This window comes from Zootoca vivipara, chromosome 3, assembly GCF_965207765.1.
Source record: "Zootoca vivipara chromosome 3, rZooViv2.hap1.1, whole genome shotgun sequence".
Classification (NCBI taxonomy): domain Eukaryota; kingdom Metazoa; phylum Chordata; class Lepidosauria; order Squamata; family Lacertidae; genus Zootoca; species Zootoca vivipara.
This window is the reverse complement of record NC_142586.1, coordinates 16,969,451-16,982,109: the sequence shown is the minus strand read 5'-3', so window position 1 is coordinate 16,982,109 and position 12,659 is coordinate 16,969,451.

Sequence of the window (12,659 nt, the reverse complement as noted above, 5' to 3'; positions counted from 1 at the left end):
GAAGTAAACACAGAGGGTATAAATTCTATAAGCACATTGTTCTGTTTAACTATTATTAAGAGTTTTGGTTTGTTTTTTTAAAAGCATGTTTATTAGTAATGAAATCAAAATTGCTAGGCATCCAAACCTAAATGAAAAGAGCTATCTGTAAAACTGGCTAGAAAGCAAACAATCTTCATACTTAAGACGGTAGGAGGAGATCGGTCAATTACCAGTACATGTTGGAGGGTATGGAATAAAGGTAAAGATAAAGGGACCCCTGACTGTTAGGTCCAGTCGTGGACGACTCTGGGGTTGCAGCGCTTATCTCGCTTTACTGGCTGAGGGAGTCGGCATTTGTCTGCAGACAGCTTCCAGGTCATGTGGCCAGCAGGGCCGGCTCTAGGGGTAGGCTGGGTGGCGTGGGGCGCCAGGGCGCCGGGTCGGCAGGGGGGCGCTGCATGGCAAAACCGTGCGGAAACTACACTGCGCCCGCCCACCAGCCGCGGGAAGAAACGGGGTGGGCCGGGGGCACCGGAGCGATCCGCACACCATGGCGCCAGGGCGCCCGACCCGCTTAAGACGGCCCTGGTGGCCAGCATGACAAAGCCGCTTCTGGCGAATCAGAGCAGCGCACGGAAATGCAGTTTACCTTTCCGCCAGAGTGGTACCTATTTATCTACTTGCACTTGACGTGCTTTCAAACTGCTACCGTGTTTCTCATATTATAAGACACGTCTTATATTTATTGTAGGTTGGCAGGAGCAGGGACCGAGCAACGGGAGCTCACCCCATTGTGGGGATTTGATCCGCCGAGCTTCTGATCAGCAAGCGTCACCCGCATCCCATGTGATTAATTAAATGAAAAATAAGGATCACTCTGAACGATAGTCAAACCACAGCTGCTTTCAACTTGTTTGAGGAGTTCTCCACTTTTGCTGTGTTATCAGTCAAATATCTCATAGAGACATGAGTATTTAAGTGCAACTATGAACGTAAAATATACCAAGAGACTAAACAGTAACAACCACCGTTAGTTTGTCCTTCATTAGCTAGGTATAAAGTTGTCTAGCAGAACAACATATAAAGGGGAAGATGTTAAATATTTCACACATAATAAATAAACATCAAATGCTTGGACTCAGAGCATGTAATAAACCAGGCTTGTACAGGTTTCAAATGAAATCAGCACATCTCTGGTTAGCAGCGTGGGGGGGGGCTGATAATTTCTGCCTGCAGCATCCAGGTGTATCAATGCATCACAACAGCCAAACACCTGCTTATCCTGAAGTGCAAACCTCTGCAGATAAAGTTCACAAAGTGAATTTGAAAAGGTAATTATCCCCCCCCCCAAGTCTGGGGGAAAGTTCTCAAATTGGCAATTTTCAAATTGTGGCGGGTGCTCTCAGATTCCTTAACAAGGAATTTTGCTGCTGCTGCTGCTTCTGGCTCTAAGCCAGGAACAATCTTCACCTTCGGAAAATGTACACGCTAACACTCTTCCGTTGGGTTTTGTAATTTTTAATGTTTAATTTAATGTATATGACTACTTTTGTTCCGTTGTAGTTAAGTATTTGTTCATGCTGTAAGCCATCTTGAGCATAGTTGGAACTGTGGAAAAGCATCATACAATTAAAAGTATGTATGTATGTACAGGGTGGGATGATCCAATGCCCTCACATCCCAAGTCAAAATTCCCCGAATGTGGAAGTCTAGCATTTCAGGGAAGAGTTCCAGTCTAGCCTTTGACCTTAAACGTTAAGTGTCTGTGTGCAAAAATAGGTGGTTTTTATACGAGGAAGCTTTGAGTCGTGCAGTTCTCGCCTTGCACTCTGTGGTATGAGGTGCCAACAGGATTTTCTGGGCAAAGTACACGGCATGTTGATTAAGCCCTCTACAAATAAGAGAGAGTGGCTAGAGGTTACATCATGCTTTGCTATGTGCACAGAGCTACAGTTCTCAGAGTTTAAAAGTCAATACCTCGTCTCAGAGAATGCTGGCAATTGTAGCTCTCAGAGGAGAATGTTATGTTAGCACCCTTAAAGGTAAAGGGACCCCGACCGTTAGGTCCAGTCACAGAGGACTCTGGGGCTGCAGCGCTCATCTCACATTATTGGCCAAGGGAGCCGGCGTACAGCTTCCAGGTCATGTGGCCAGCATGACAAAGCCGCTTCTGGCGAACCAGAGCAGTGCACGGAAACGCTGTTTACCTTCGCGCTGTAGCAGTACCTATTTATCTACTTGCACTTTGACGTGCTTTCGAACTGCTAGGTGGGCAAGAGCTGGGACCGAGCAACGGGAGCTCACCCCATCGTGGGGATTTGAACTGCCAACCTTCTGATCGGCAAGCCCTAGGCTCAGTGGTTTAACCCACAGCGCCACCCGAGCCAGCATCCTTACGGCACTACAGTTCCCAGATAAAGAGCACCTGCGCTGCTTAAAGATTGGTTTTCATTCCACCATGATCCTCTGCCTTTGAAACACAGGTTTAGGACTTTTCTTCACCTTCGTTTAAATCAAAAGAAAAGCTTTCAAGATTTCTTATGGAGAAACGTCAACTACCATATCAAAACCGAACAAAGCCAGAATTTATAATAAGAACCCAAAGGGGCTTTGAAAAAGAAAGATCTAGAACAATGTTCTGTGGAGCTAAGAGGATTTTCCTTATTCCATCCCTTTAGCTTTCCATGACAGCAACAAGTTTCGTTTGCGGGTGGTATTTTACCAATAGGCCAATGTACTCTTGCATATTGTTTAGCAACCATGCAGAAGAACAAAAAATTCTTGATACAACTGATCATACACAGTGGTACTTGGAATTAAGAACTTAATTCATTCCAGAGGTCCGTTCTTAACCAGAAATTGTTCTTAACCTGAGGTGCCACTTTAGCATAATGGGGCCTCCCGCTGTGTGGTGTACCACCGCCACACGATTTCTGTTCTCATCCTGAAGCAAATATCTTAACCCGGGATACTATTTCTGGGTTAGCGGAGTCTGTAACCTCAAGTGTCTGTAACCTGAAGCATCTGTAACCCGAGGCACCACTGCAATTACATAAAGTGAGCTACGTATTTTTGCAAAATTATATCAGTTCTAAATTACACACACACATCAGAAGAAATTCACTGCTCAAGAATAATCTTGGAGTAATCACAGACTGTATATAATGTATACAATCACAATGTAATAATATATTGTACTTCATATAACGATGTGTGTGTGTGAATATGTAATAGATACTTATGTAACATAATAATGTGTTTGTTTGTTTGTTTGTTTGTTTGTGTGTTATATGTTGAGAAACATATGTTTCTCAATGTGCCCATATGTATCATTAATAGGAAGAGGAACTGTGAATGGTCAACACTTTGCCCAAATTTAGAAAAGAAAAGAAAACCTGGACAATGGATTGATTGCTAAAGCTTCTGTTCCACTTCAGCATCAAGGCCAGATAATTTGGAGTTCAAAATCCAGGGAGAAAATTTGGTTGGGGAAATTTCAGAAGCCATCCAATTTCAGAAGCCATTCAAACATTTTCTCCATGGTGTCCAAATTGGGTTCACATCCCACAAAATCACAAAAGTGAAGCATGATAGCTCAGCTGGTTACAACGTGGTGCTGATAGCCCCAAGGTAGCAGATTTGATCCCCGTATGGGAAAGCTGCATATTCCCGCATTGCAGGGGGTTGGACTAGATGATCCTCAGGGTCCCTTACAACTCTATAATTCTATGAGTCTATGTTTTGAAAAGCAAGTAGATTATAGAATAAAAATCTAGAAATACTAGAAAGGACTTGGGAATGGCACTTCAAAATATTTGGTTTATCTTTAAAAGAATGACCAACTTCCAGTTGGGCTGTGCCAATTTTACACGGTGACCTAGGAGGGAGTTATGTCAGAATGCAGAAGTGGAGGAAATCTCTAGGGCAGTGGAAATCAAATATGACCTAATGGGTTTGGTGTTGCCTTTGAGGTCTTGACTTGATCAGCTAGCAGCTTATGACGGACAAAGATCCACACTGGATGTTGTAGCAAAGGAGATATATGCAATCAATTTTCCCTTGGCCTACCGGCCTCACTTCCAGAACCCCACAACATTTCTGGTTGCACAGGAGATGCATTTCACCTGTCAGGCCACAAGAAGAAGATTTAAAAAAAAGAGTTGAGGATCATTGCCCAGGAGATTCAATATCACCTGTGTATGAAATTTCATGTTAATCTGATAAAACATACTTCAGACTTACTGGCAAGACATTAAAAGAAAAGGCGGCCACTACCCCCAGGCTCAATTCATCTTGACTAAAAGACATTAAAGGCAAGAGGTGATAAACAAACATGAAGGTGATACTTGGGTGGAAGGGGGAAAGCCCCAGGGTTTGATTGTGTTCCAAATAAAATAATTCCGCCAAAAGGCCTTCCCTTCACTCTTGACTTTAGAACCCTTTCCTTCAGTGTTTTCCCTAAAGTGAAGAGGGCTCCAGACAGTCTCAGGCTAGGCTAGGTTAATACTCCGGCAGCTTTTACCTTGAATTGACACCACTTGAAATTCCCCTGTGTTTGGTTTGGTGGCTTAGCCTTAGAGAAGGAAAAAAAATACAAGATAATAAATTTGGTGCAACTGTACCAAACTTGATTTCTCTCTCACATATGCACATAACGTATCCTGTGTCAGGAGCAGTGCTACTTTTCTAGAAAACCATGAATGCTTCCCTTGTTTTCTTATAATGGTCATGGTGCCCATCTGAAAGGTGCCCATATGGGAAATGGGGTATGCCCTGCTTCCCTGCCCATTAGTTGTTTTTTTCCAAAAAAAATTAATTAATTTTATAAACATCTATTAGAAACAAAACACTACATCCACAATACAAAAATACAAAACAAAACATACAGAAGAAAAATACAAAAAAACCAAAAACAAATAAACAACAACAACAAAGGTACAAAATTTCATAAACTTAACCTCTTTTCTAATCCTTTTAGGGTGACATCCTCGAACCACCCATACTGCGATTCACTGCAAATCCTCTTTAGCAATTTCTATTTCTTAATCTTTTGTCATATTTTCTATCTATACTTAGTTTTAATTCTAAACCATTATCTATCATTTTTCCATATTTTCCTTAATCCTAAAACAAATTCCTAAACTACAGCATTATCTGTATTTCCGGATCCATTTCATACTAATTAATATTACAATACTTCTTCAAATAAACCTTAAAACTCTTCCAATCTTCTTCCACCAATTTTTCTCCCTGGTCGTGAAGCCTCCCAGTCAGTTCAGCTAATTCCATATATTCAATCATTTTCAACTGCCATTCTTCCACCGTTGGTATTTCTTGTGTCTTCCAATTCTTTGCTATCAAAATTCTTGCTGCTGTTGTGGCATACAAAAAGAATATAACATCTTTTTTGGTTATTTCTTTCCCGACTATTCCCAATAAAAAGGCCTCTGGTTTCTTAATAAAGGTGTTTTTAAACACTTTCTTTAATTCATTATAAATCTTTTCCCAGAAGTCTTTTATTTTGGGGCAAGTCCACCACATGTGGTAAAAGGTTCCTTCCACTGCTTTGCATTCCCAACATTTATTATCATGTGTATGATAAATTTTTGCTAATTTAATTGGGGTTAAATACCACCTATACATCATTTTCATCACATTTTCTTTCTTGCCTACCCATTAGGATTCTCCAAAAAGTTTGCAACTTTTTTTTTAAAGAACATACATTAAAATAAAATGTTGTGCTTGTGAAGGGGAGGGGGAGGATTGCTGAAAATAAAGCTGAGGATGTGACAGCAGACTCTGCTGGATTCAAAAAGCAGAAGAAGATGAATGAATGAAAGAGAGAGCAGCAAAGCAATGGTGTGGAAATAAAGTGTATGCAGGGCAAGAGCTGAAGTACAGGAAAGCACATGACAAGGTAAACGAGCCCTATAAGAGGATGAGGATGTGGAAAGATAGGAGTGGTTACCACAAAAGTGACCACAGATATGAAACCTGACATCATTATTAGCTTGTGTAAAACCATGCATGGAAATATATTGATGCACAAAGTCAGCAGGAAGATCACCATTCACTTCCTTCTTCTTATGAAGCTCCCTTCTACTTACCATCTTCTGCAGAGATGAACATCTTTGAAGCAATCGCCACTGAGCATGCAGTCATTGTTTTCTTTCAGGATGTCTGAAAAGAAAGAAAGAAAGAAAGAAAGAAAGAAAGGAAGGAAGGAAGGAAGGAAGGAAGGAAGGAAGGAAGGAAGGAAGGAAGGAAGGAAGGCCACACTCACACTATACATTCAATGAGCTGCGGTACCACTTTTCAAACACTTTAAATTCTGGGAGCTGAAGTTTGTTAACAGTGCAAGACAGTTGTTAGCATCCCAGTCTCCTTCCCAGAGCTACAGTTCCCAGGGTGGTTTCACATTCAATCCGTTTTCACAGGGAACATGGGCAACTGTAGTTCTGTGTGGGGAATAGGGGCCTCCTAACAAATACCAGCACCCTTAGCAAACTATAGCTCCCAGAAGCAGCTGTTGATTAAGCAGTGAGTATGCAAGTAAATGCAAGTAGATAAAATGCAAGTAGATAAATAGGAACCGCTACAGTGGGAAGGTAAACGGCGTTTCCATGTGCTGCTCTGGTTTGCTAGAAGCGGCTTTGTCATGCTGGCCACATGACCTGGAAGCTATACGCTATACGCCGGCTCCCTCAGCCAATATCTACACTTTGTATACAGCAAAATAAGTGAGTTGGGGATGCCCCCTGCCCAATTTACTACTAGGGCTGAAAATATTTGCTTGTGGAGGTCCCCAAAACCACCCCTCAAATAACTCACACCATTGACAGAATTTTTGTTTAATGGCATGAATTTGGCCACAACTTTTATTGAAATACAAATATAAAATAAGTGAGTGGTTGCATAGGCATTGGTTCTCCAACTGTCACCTAAGGACAGAAATAAACTCGCCTTGTCAACAAGGGGAAACCCTACAGGGAGAGACAGGGAGTTGGGTGCAATAGGCTCTCCCCTCTCCCCTCAGGCTCCCAGGGGCTCATGCGTGTTGCTGGCCCCTGACCGGGGTTAGGGACACTGCATAGAGCCCCTGTATTCCTGACTGGAATTTCCCCAACACGCAGGCATTAACTTAAGGGGCCAACACAGTCAACAAGACCCCATATACAACCAATAACCAATGCCTAACCGCCAACCTTACAAGTTGTGACTATTTGCTATGCAGTAGGCAAAAACCAGATGGTCCCAGCCAATCAGCCAAATGGAAAAATTCCTACCAGGCCCCTGAATACAGGCGACCCCATGAGAGGCACAGCAATGTCAACACAGAGGCCTAAAAACAGCGGAGGGAGGGTGGGGATCTGAAAACGCAGCCAAAGAGAAAGAGAAACCTCTCTCATTGGCTTAAATACCCACCTTTGCAGCTCAGGAGTGGTTTGTTAAGCCCCCACCGCAAATCGTGCTCACCATGATGGTGAACCCGCATTACATGCAAATAATCAGTGCACCCCCACTTAAAATATCTACTAGGGCTTTGAGACAATCAGGCAGATTATCAAGGTTTTAATGTGCAGCGAGACGCAAAATGTGCCGTTAAGAAAAAAGTGTGCAGTTGAAAAGTGGATAATATATAGTTTAGAAATTGGAGATAGGAATGCTAAGCAACAGCGATGGCTTCCAACTTGGATAGCTTTGTCTTTGGATAGCTTGGAGATTGATATGGCCACATCCTTTGTTAATGCTGGATAAAATACTTTCAGTAGCAGCAGCAAGGCTGCAGGATGAGGGCTGAATGTCGTCCCTCCCTGACAACTGACAATTGGATAAAGGTAAAAAATAAATAATTTTTTTTTAAAAAAGTAAAGGACCCCTGGACGGTTAAGTCCAGTCAAAGGCAACTACTGGGTGTGGTGCTCATATCGCTTTCAGGATGAGGGAGCCAGCATTTGTCCACAGACAGCTTTCTGGGTCATGTGGCCAGCATGACTAAACTGCTTCAGGTGCAATGGAACACCAGGACAGAAACCAGAGCACACGGAAATGCCATTTACCTTCCTGCTGCAGCTGTATCTATTTATCTACTTGCACTGGCGTGCTTTCGAACTGCTACTGTGTTTCTCCAAAAATAAGACACCGTCTTATATTTATTTCCTCAAAAAAAAAAACACGGTGGCTTATTTTCAGGGGATGTCTTATTTTTTTAATTAAGTATGCCTATAACTATGGCTTATTTTCAGGGTATGGCTTATTTTCGGGGTATGACATATTTTGGGGGTATGGCTTATTTTCAGGGTATGGCTTATTTTTGGAGAAACACGGTAGGTTGGCAGGAGCTGGGACAGAGTGATGGGAGCTCACCCCACCGCAGAGATTCGAACCGCTGACCTTCCGATCGGCAAGCCCAAGAGACTCAGTGGTTTAGACCACAGTGTCTTATGTAGCTAAAACAGCGATGGAACATTTTGCTTTTGAATAATAATCTCCAATTCCAGCTCCTCTAGGTGAGATTTCAGGACTATAGGTGATGGATAGCTCCTTTGGAATCTGGCTAAATGTTTGAAGGCTACACTGAAGACAAACCAGGTTGAGGTTGCTCCCAGGTTGGCCACTAAGTAACAAGCCACATCTTGATGTTTCTAGAAGTTGAGGAGCTTTGGGGTTAAAAGTGCTATCTACATGCTTCCTCGATACAATCAAAAGCACAGCCTGTCCTTGAAACAGAACTTGACACCAGAAATGGCGGCAAGCTTTTTTTTTATCCTTGAGCTTTGTTGTGTCTAATTTGCTCATTGCATCAGCATCCAGCACTCTGAGACAAGCTGTGTACATTTTCCTGAACTGAAAACAGCCGCATTTATCTGCATTCTTCTCTATCTGTTCTACATACAACAGATGGGCAAAACGTAGCGTGCTAGCACTGCATTCCTTTTCGGCAAGTTCGGCCTTGAGGCTGCCTGTAGATTTTGCACGGTTTTCAAGATGACCTCCTGCTCCAGAGAGCCAGTGTGGTCTAGTGGTTAGCATGTCAAACTAAGGCCTAAGAAGCCTGGGTTCAAAGCTCCATTCAGCCACGAAGCTCATTGGATGACCTTGACCTAGTCACTGTGTCATGATCTGGCAGGACTACAGGCAGGAGGAAGAGTAGGAAGAAGTTCCTGGGGAGGAGTATAGCCGGCACTGGGAAACACCAGGACAAGCTGGGGATGGGGAAGGAGATGTTGGTGTAGGAAGCACTCACAGGGTGACAGAGGAAGATGAGGGAATGGGGGTCAATGCACAGGAACCAGAGCAACAGGCCCCATCACCAGAGCCAGAGGGGCCCCATCTCCATGTACACAGTGGGCTCTGAGTCGTAGGAAGCAGTGTGGGGTGGGGACTCCAGGAGGCTAAGGCAAGCAAGGGCCCACAGTGGGGGTTCACTAGCTCTGGGAGGAGGTATGTGATTCCTCAGCTAGAGGAGGCGGGGAGCAGGTGAGAGTCCCATGTCTCATCAAGCCCAGATGCTGCAGTCAGAAGACATAGTATAAAAAGGCAGCAGAGATGCAGTGCTGCACCTCCCCAGATGTTCATGTTGAAACACCTTGACTTGGATGCTCCTAGACCTCCACGGGACTATGCTTCAGGTTTGAAGTGGGACTGTATCTTTTTAAAATATAGATAGATAGATAGATAGATAGATAGATAGATAGATAGATAGATGATAGATTTTATGAAAACACGACAGGAAAACAGAGGGGGGGAACAGATTATACACAACAAAACAAAATACCAACATTACAATAAAAAACAATATCAAATCAATCTTATATCACAAATCTTTGTCAACTTCCTCCATTCCCTCTCAACTACGTTTCCTTATCTTACTTCCTTAGTACTTTACAAGTCTTAATTCCATACCAATTGTTAAAGCATGAATGTATGAGCTGGCTTCATTATTGTCAAATTCAGAGTCTCTTTGGCAAACATAAAAAATTGGGTTCCTGGAAAATAAATCAAAATTGCAAGAAATATTACTCGAAAATAAGGAAAAACCAATGTCAAAATTATATACATATCTTCTTGAATGGGAGTTAAAGGATGAAGTGGTGAAGACCACGATGATACGTTGGGCCCAAGATATAGGGAGACCTATATATAGTGACAAATGGGAGAGGCTTTGGAAGGAAGGGATAAGATTCACAGCGTGTTCAGGTATCAAGGAAAATATTTTAAAATTAGTTTATAGATGGCACTTAACACCAGCCAAAATTGCAAAAATTTACAAAAATTGCTCCAACAAATGTTAGAAATGCAAAGAGAAGATTGGTAACTATTACCACTGTTGGTGGCAGTGTGAAAAAATTCAAGAATTTTGGAACGGGGTATATGAAAAATTGAAAAAAATGTTGAAAATGACGTTTAGAAAAAGTCCTGAATTATTCTTATTGAATATGGTTCCCGAAAACATCCCTGAAGGAAAAAGAAACATACTATCATATGCCAGTGCAGCAGCTAGATTACTTGTAGCAAGAAACTGGAAGGGAGAAAATATACCAACAATATACGAATGGCAGGAAAAACTGGTCGAGTTCATGAACCTAGATAAAATGACTGCAGCAATTAGAAATATTCCCAAGCAGAAATATATAAACGAGTGGAAGCAGGTAGAGGATTATTTAATAAAAGAAAACTTCAATATCGAACTGGTGATATGCTTACATTGAAAGAAAAACAGGAAAGAATAATAACAATTATAAGGAAATAAAATTAGGATACCAATAGGTAATTAGACAGAAGCAAGAATTGATGAGTTTAAACAATAGGGAAGCGATGTATGGACAGTGGGGAGTCAGTTTTAATCTGTAATTTTTAACCTCTGGATTGCTAAATTTAAGTCTTAAATTTGTATGACATTTCATTTGTTACATTATTATTTGTATAAGCTTATGTTATATTAATTTGTATTATCTGTTATGTCAGGTATCTTGATTTGATTTTGCTGAGTATCATTTCAAATTTTTGTTTTTGGGTTTGTTTTTCTTTTTTCTTTTTTGCTTTTAATATGATTTTGTTCTATTTTGTTCTGTTCTATTTCTGTTAATTGAACTTTTTGTATTTATTTGCAAAATTGAAATAAAGTTATATTTAAAAAAATTAATTCCATTCTTTTTACCAATTATCTAAACCTATTTATACACTTAATGGCTTATCAATACTATAAATCTCTTATACCTATCTCAAGATGCAATTCTATTCTAATTATATCTTAGAATTCAATACAGTAATAACACTTAACTAAATCACAATACATAATAAACTTAACTGACAATCTTCTACAACCTCCTTTTACTTCCAAATCTTTAGCTAAGAACTACAAATCTTACAATTCTTTTCTAAATAAACTTTACATTTCTTCCACTCTTCTTCCACCGATTCTTCCCCCTGGTCCCGGAGTCTCCCGGTCAGCTCGGAGAGTTCCATGAATTCTATCAGCTTCATCCTCCAATCGTCCACCGTAGGTATATCTTCAGTTTTCCAATTCCTTGCTAATACAATTCTAGCTGCTGTTGTGGCATACAGGAAAAATGTGGTATCTTTCTTGGGTAATTCCTCTCTAATTATCCCAAGTAAAAAACCTTCTGTTTTCTTAACAAACGTGTTTTTCAACACTTTCTTCAATTCATTGTAAATCTTATCCCAGAAGCTCTTTACTTGGGGGCATGTCCACCACAGAAGTGGGACTGTATCTTGGCTACATGGATTGACCCTGAACTTTGTTTCCTCACCTCTGGACTTTTGCTTGTGCTGATCAACCCTCGGATTTTGAACTTGGACTTGGCACACTGACTTGTGGCCAGGTAGGTCAGGAGATCAGGACACACCATTTCTCTACTTAACTTACCTCACAGGGTTATTTTGCAGATAAAACAGGGAGGAAAGAGGGGTGTAAATGATATTAATAAAATGTTACAGGAAGTCCCCCAACACTATCATATGCTATCTTACTTAGAATCATAGAATCAAAGAGTTGGAAGAGACCACAAGGGCCATCCAGTCCAACCCCCTGCCGAGCAGGAACACCATCAAAGCATTCTTGACATATGCCTGTCAAGCCTCTGCTTAAAGACCTCCAAAGAAGGAGACTCCACCACACTCCTTGGTAGCAAATTCCACTGCCGAACAGCTCTTACTGTCAGGAAGTTCTTCCTAATGTTTAGGTGGAATCTTCTTTCTTGTAGTTTGAATCCATTGCTCCGTGTCCGCTTCTCTGGAGCAGCAGAAAACAACCTTTCTCCCTCCTCTATATGACATCCTTTTATATATTTGAACATGGCTATCCTATCACCCCTTAACCTTCTCTTCTCCAGGCTAAACATACCCAGCTCCCTAAGCCGTTCCTCATAAGGCATCGTTTCCAGGCCTTTGACCATTTTGGTTGCCCTCTTCTGGACACGTTCTAGCTTGTCAGTATCCTTCTTGAACTGCGGTGCCCAGAACTGGACACAGTACTCCAGGTGAGGTCTGACCAGAGCAGAATACAGTGGTACTATTACTTCCCTTGATCTAGACGCTATACTCCTATTGATGCAGCCCAGAATTGCATTAGATATGGTTGAACCTATCAGTTTTCCCTTTTCTGGCATTTTAGAGAAAAAGGTATGGAGACTTGTCTATTTGTATTGCAGCTG